At 38.1% G+C, this 7,268-nt stretch overlaps 1 protein-coding gene and 1 long non-coding RNA gene across 3 annotated transcripts in view; one reads left to right on the forward strand and one right to left on the reverse strand.

Moving 5' to 3' along the window:
* The window catches only part of LOC129568807 (uncharacterized), a 148,201-nt gene that overhangs the window by 110,525 nt on the left and 30,408 nt on the right, over window positions 1-7,268 (forward strand). The gene's annotated exons all lie outside the window — the stretch shown is intronic.
* Window positions 886-7,268, reverse strand: part of LOC129568808 (uncharacterized) — a 22,199-nt gene continuing 15,816 nt past the window's right edge. Inside the window, exons 2-3 of the long non-coding RNA XR_008687987.1 lie at window positions 3,682-3,774; window positions 886-1,097 (exon numbers count right to left, since the gene is read on the reverse strand). This is a non-coding gene — a long non-coding RNA (uncharacterized LOC129568808). The remainder of the gene's footprint in view (window positions 1,098-3,681; window positions 3,775-7,268) is intronic.

Raw genomic sequence — 7,268 nt, forward strand, 5'->3', positions numbered from 1 at the left:
TAATGATGATGACGATGACGAGCTACAGAATTCGCGATGTCAGACACTCTCTAATGTGCGCTACATACAGACTCCATCTAAAATGTTCATCCCACTAATGCGTCTTTACTTGACAGAGATAAAAACAAACAAATCTTTTTAAATACGAGGTATTAATTGGAGCATCACGAACATATGGATTTATATTTGGCTTCGTTTTAAGCGCAAAGCAACGAAACGAAGAAGAAGAAAAAAACCACGTGGTTTTTTCGGTTGTACGATGCAGCCTTCGAAGGCTTCACATGAGCAACGCGCAGAAACAACACAATGAAATAACACAACTGCAACCAGAGCAGCAGCTGTGTGTTGAGCTATTTTGTCGTTGTTTTTGATTCTCTCTCTCTTTCACTCTTTTCCTTTGTCGTTTCCCTCTTTTTTCATTTTGGCTTTTGTTCGCCTATTGTTCGCGCACCACACATAACATGCCATGCAACGACGTGCTTGTTCACACACGGCACAGCCATTTTCAAACCAAAAAACTCACCAAATGAAGCGCACAACAGAGGATTTTTCAGTCTTTGAATGCAACACGTTTGTTACTTTCTTGATGAACGTGTAAGATGTGTGCATTGAGTTCCGATTGCGCAATGTTTACAACAAAAACACATACACACACAATACGCTCGCTTAAACGTTCCGCCGTGCATGTGCTTCTCTCTTCTTTGGTTGCAGTCAAGGCAAGAAATATTCTATTTTTAGCCACATTGCAATTTGATATGAAACGGCTCTTTTCACAAAATGCCTTAGTCAAAGCAGAAAGAAAAAAATCAGTCATTCAGATTGTCAATTTGTTATTAATTTTTTTTCTCTCAAACTTGAAAATTACATAAAGGTCTCTTCTACACACAATGTTTGCTCTTGTTTAATTCGAATTTATGCAAGTAGCAATATGATTATGGCAGTTTAATGCTTCCCTTGAAAATATCTCTCAATTGAATTTTCTTTGCAAATCAAGTGAATAACAATTCTTATTATTAAGGTTTTTGTCGTCGTTACCGCTGCTGCTGCTGTTGTCGTCGTCGTTGTCTCGCTCTGCGTGTGTTGTTTTTCTTCGTCATCTATTTTACAACAAATGCAAATTAATTGCGATAAGAGCTCGTATAATCATGTTTATTGCAGCTTTTGTTGATTTTAAAACGTCCTATAACAACAACTACAATGTAATCTATTAATTTTAATGATTCAAATCTCATTATAAAACATAAGTGTTGTAATGGTTATTGTTTTTTTTCTCTGGTTCTGGGTGAAACATGTGAATTTATAAAGGAAAACGCATCCAATTGTGTGTAAAATGTGTCCGCGCGTATATAAAATAGACGAGAAAGAAAAAACAGCAGCAACAACAATCTGTCGAACTGTCTGAGCTCGAGCCAAGAATTATGTAAAATTAAATTGTTCAAACAGCATAAACCAAATACCAAATATAAATATACGAAATGCGAAATGCACCATTGCACACAATGAATGCGAATCAAGCGAATCTATTGAACTCTATCTAAATAAATAGTATACTATTTGTGTATGACTGTGCATTGCACTCAGTAGCCCGTTGCCGTTGCCGTTGCCGTCGCGTTTGTGTCGTTGTGTGTCGCAGTTCGATGAGAGATTTTAATCATGCTCGATGTGAATGAACGGCCTTCCAATTCAAAACATCTCATTTATCTAATAATAAACAACAAGCCTTTTCTTTCATTCTCCTTGCCGTGCGGGCCGCTCTCTTGCTCCTGCCTTTGGGAATGCAGCGCGAGACTGCGGTTCAAGTGAATCGAGTGCATTTTTCTATTAAAAATCGAAATGAATCGACGTTGAAATTGCTTTGAACGTGTGCGAGAGAAAGACACGACAAACGACACAAAAAATAAGAAAGAAATACTACGGGAGGGAGGGAGAGAAAGACACGACGAACAACGAAAAAACTAGGAATGAAAATAAGAAGGAGAAAAAACCAAACTACTCGTGCGGTAATATATTGGCGAATAAATTCCGCGAACATATGGGACTTGTACTGTTCGGTGTGTGTGTGTGTGTGTGTGCGTGTGTATGTGTAATTGTGTACGAGAGAGACACTGTGTGTATGAGCAAATAATGTGAACGGGTCAATTCACTTGCAATAGCCAATTGTGTCATTTCAGTACGTAATATTTCAAACATGTGATCATCGTTTTGGCTCGACAAACGAGAGAGCACTGCTAACGAGCCAGAGCAAAAGACGACGACAAAGAAGAAGAAAAAAAAACACACTCATGTGTGTTCACTTGAATGGGTTCATTTATCCGTTGCACAAATCAAAAAGAAGAAAAATGCCCAAGCCAAAATGTGTTTTCTAAGAAAAAGCAAGCTAAACAAAGGCATAGAGAGAAATTATTGTCCATTACTTGGGTAATATATCGATAGAGCAATTTGAAGACAGAGATAGAAGGCATTATGAAGAAGAAGAAGAAGCAGCAGAAGAGAGAAAAAAATATGCGGCGTTCAGCAATTTTCCTACCTTTGTACTGTACCGAACGAAACCATCGACGTTGCATTCCGCTGAATGGAATGCACTCTCAGCATGAGAATTTATGTGCACTTTAATGCAAATATTAAATAACATTGCTTTTTGTGATGAGGTTGCTGTTTTTTTCGTTCTCTCTCTCTCTCTCTTCACTATTTTTTTTCGTTCAACTTCAAACGAAGCTAAGTGTTTCATTTTAGCTTGATCGCGCGCAACGCAAAATTAAAGAAAGCGAAACAACAAATAATAATAATAAAATATCGCAAAGCTCAAAATGTGTTTACTTAACGATCGGGTCTGAGCATGCAAAATGGTCCAAAGGTTCGTTATATTAATATTTATGTATGGAATGCATTATCGATTTTCGATTTCACGATGAGAACTCGCATATTCGATCAACGGCCACAGCAATCAACTCACAAATATTCTATACTGGATACTGAAACTGAACGAAAAAAAAGAGTTTAATGCTAATGTATAATAAAGAAACCGGCTTCTTTTTTACCGCGCGCACATTTAAAATTACGCATTGCATCGATGATGATGATAATGATGATAGTAATATAAAATGAAACGTAACTTTAAATTCTATTTTCATTACACACATTTTTGTTATTGATTTAATTTTGCGACTGCATTAGCGGTAGCCATAGAATTATAATTATATTTTATTTGCTGCATGCGTTCTATCTGCCTCTATCTGTCTGTCTGTCTCTCTGGTTTGGGCACACAGTGTGTGCACCAAAATATTGTGCAGAATGAGAAAAATGCACTGCCATTATGCGAACTACAAATCAATTTGCGAGTAATTGAACATTAGTTGAAGCAGCTGGCCGTTGTGTGTGCGCGCGCGATGGATGTTGGAAGGCAAGGCAGTCGCGGCACGACACTGCAACATTTTTTTCAGTTTTCCACATTTGGAAATGCTCATACACAGAACAAACCGAGGAGAAACTGAGAGGAGAGCAGAAAAAAAATGAAATAAAAACTAAATACGGCACCAGCTAGCAACAGACACAGCAACAGTAACGACGACGACGTCGAAACGAAAAGGCACCATTAGTTATAGTTACAAAAGTAAATTCACTTGTTACGCTATGCACTTAATGCTTTTTGCAATCTTCTTTTAGTCGGAACTCGTTACTTACGATAATTTTAAGTGCCAACCACAGCTCCGATTTAATCAGTTCTCGTTCTCACTCTCTCGGTCCCGCTCTCTCACTCTTTCGTGCCCATGCATGCTTATGCGAAAAGAAAAAAGAAAAATTTATCGGCAAGTTTCCGTTTGGATTTCGTATGTCTTTATTTCAAAAACGCTTTCATGACGCGTACAAAGCAGAGATTGCAATTTTGGTTGTCACCACATTTGCACATCGTAAATTATTCTCCATTACTCGTGGGTACGCCCGTTTAAATGCAAGATTTGCGATTTACGTTCAACCAGTAACGTATTTTTGCGTCTCTCTCTCTCTCTCTCTGTTTTATTTACAGTCGTTCATATTTCGGCAACGCGCAAAAAAACAAAGCTAATCGAAGTAAAAAAAAAACAGTATGAATGCAAAAAAAAAACCGGCAGCCACCGACCAAAAATAGCACCGAACAAATAAGCAATAAAATTATGATTCAGAATCAAAATACGTGACGTTCTGGCGTTAGCAAAACCAATCAGCTATACATTTGCTCTGTTCAATGGATTAGGTTGCAATAAAAATGAAATTTTCCATGAATTCGGTTAAATGTGTGTGATTTTTGTTGTTGTTTAGGACGCGCACGCCAGTGACTGAGAGGAAAACAAAGAGGAGCAAAGAAAAAAAATAATAAAAACGGTTGTGCTGATCAGTATGATTCAAGCTTATCGATAAATTCCAATAAGAAATGGTGTTGCTTTTTTTTCTGGCGGTATTCAATATATGAAAACACCGCAAGAATTGGTGACGGTTTCGATTTTTCGACTAAAATGCCGTTCTCATGCTTGAGCGCAAGAGAACAAAATCCAAGCTTAAACGCAAACCACGTTTCTCTTTCGATGATGAACACATGGCATACATACTGTGTGTGTGTGACTTGGATATATCGCGCGCGCGTTTGCTCGTTCACTCAACAAACTCTTGAGTTTTCAACGTTTTCGGCTGTTGAGGGAATGCATGTGCAGTGTGTGTGTAGCAGCAACAGCAGCACACGTTTCGAACAAAAAAATTCACTCAAACACACTCGTAAGAATGTCTTTTGTTATGACTGTACTTCTTTTTTTTTCTACTCTTTGTTTTCGTTGCTTGCCATCAGTGTTCGGTGCACTTCGAGTATCTTCAACGTAAATGCATGTTCTTTTCAGCATGCGTTGTTGTTTTTGTTCCCTTCTTCATTTTATTTTCTTTTGAGTTTTTAATGAAACCATTTTTTTTCCGTCAAAAAATGAGCGAGAAAAGTAAAGAGAAAAAAATTTGGAAAACGTGGAAACTCATATGTTGGCTTGCATTCAGCACAACTTTTATTTATTAAATCTTATTAGTTTAGTTGCATCAAATGTTCTCTCTTTCATTTTGGGCCGTCCGTGTGCAAAGGCAAGAAGGGGAAACTGGTAAAACTTATTATTTTTCTTCTTCTTGTCTTGTTTATTTCTTCTTTCGTTCACCCAATGCGTATGTGTGTGCGTATACCATTTCAGTTATCACTTGATGCAAACACCAACACATGTACGTGCTTTGTTTACGTCTGCTTCGCTTCCATCTCTCTGTCACTGTGTGGTGTGTGGCGGTAACGGCCAAAAAGTTGTGCGTATGTGAATGTAACGCATCTAAAATGTAAGTGATACGCGCGCCGTCACATGAAACTCTTCTTGTTGTTGTGTTTTTTCCTCTCTGCATTCCCTTTTCACCTTACTTCCAGAAAGAGACAAAGAAATGTTTTATGCGTTTGTTATTTAACTGGCGATTGCCACAACCGAAACTAACTTCGAAGAGGAAAAAGGTAATAATGAAACGAAAATAAAAAGCGATACGAAGAGCAGTAACAGCATTTTATTGACGAGTATTTCATCTGACTGTACTGATTATTATGGCCATCGACTCTCTCGATTCGGTCCGGTTTCATTTTTTGTCGATGTGTATTTTTCTCATTTCGTACGCTCCTTCTGTTCTCATTTTAATCTTTTTTCAAGGTATGAGAAACGAGCGTATTCCAATTCTGGCCACAGCCAGTATAAATTAATCTGATGGGTTATTTCGCTTTTAAGTCGGATTCTTGTCGGTTCCCGCTCGGTCAAACTCTCTCTCTCTCTCTCTCTCTCTCTCTCTCTCTCTCTCTCGCTCTTGCTCTTGCTCTCTGCTTAACTTGTCAAATCAACGTTTGTGACATTTACAAATTCCCCATGCATCAATAAAATGGAATCCAACGCCCAGAACGCAACGAATGTGTAAAATAGTGGCGAAACGCGCCATGCATAATACATTCGACGCGTTCAGATTTCATTTTAAGGTTTTTAAACGCTGTCAGAACTTTACTACAGCATCAATCGTTTCATGTTTCTCGCTTCGTATTTCTTCCACGAAAACATCAACAAATCATAAAATTACAGCCGATTAACCGAAACGAGCGAAAAAAAACGAGTACACTTTTAAATGACGCCTGAAATGCATGTGCAACGAATCTGCTTTTTATTTTCTTGTGATTTTTTTCTTTTCTCCCGTGTGTGCGCGCGCGCGTTATTTTTAACTGCTCGTGTGTTATTGTCGTCATCGTTGTTTTTACCTTTTTCGTTAGTATCTCTTTCTCCTGATCTCACAATGGCACGCATCTTGTTTACAAATTTCATTCGTTCACTATATATGATGCACATACACAAAGCGTACCTCATTTCGCGCGCATTTCTTTTCTGATCTTGTTGTTGTTCCTTTCTCATTGTTTTTAAATGGCTCGAATCGTATGTTTTGTTTAATAACATATATTCGCTTTCAGCCCCACCGATACATTTTCGACTGTGTTATTGCAACAGTTTTCGTTGTCGGCGATTCTCATCTTGGAATTTATTGAACGATTGCATTTTTTACTCTGCTGCTTCGTGTGTGCCTTAAAAACAAAAATTGCAGGCACAGCAACAGTGCAAACAACAACAACAGCAAGTGACATCTTAGGGTTTTCGGCAACGTTGAAACAAGCCAAGCAATTTCGAATTTTCGGCTCTTTAAATTGAGAATATGTATGCCCAACCTCATGCACGTGTTCTGATAAAGCCGTTGTAAATATATCAGCGAAATCGACAAACACACACACACAGACAGACAAACACACTCGAATACCAAAAACTGGAAATTCATTTAAAATTTTAAATCTTTAGCACGAAACGATCGTTTTTGTTCGATGCTCTCAATTTTAGCTCTGGGCGTTGCTCAACTGCTATGTTTTCCGTTTTTCCGATATTTTTTTATTTTGAAAGTCTCACAACTTAAAAGTTATTCTTATTATTTCTTCTTATCGGTAGATTCAATGGATCGGTTGCTACGCTGCTGGCTCCATTGATTGACAATGTATTTTACAAACATGCACAACACTGAAGAGAAAAAAGGGGCCTTTTAAACTTAGTTGCCATATCCCCGAATTTATGTTAAGAGGCTTTGCCACAACAAAACATTTCATTTCCATCGTCTCATTTCGTTTGTTTCTCGTGAACACTGTTTCCCGCTACGTTTGCTCCTTCTCTCTCTCTCTCTCTCTCTCTCTCTCTCTCTCTCTCTCTCTC

Source organism: Sitodiplosis mosellana, unplaced genomic scaffold (genome assembly GCF_009176505.1).
Source record: "Sitodiplosis mosellana isolate CC-2019 unplaced genomic scaffold, AAFC_SMos_1.0 Smas_scaffold_22, whole genome shotgun sequence".
Classification (NCBI taxonomy): Eukaryota; Metazoa; Arthropoda; class Insecta; order Diptera; family Cecidomyiidae; genus Sitodiplosis; species Sitodiplosis mosellana.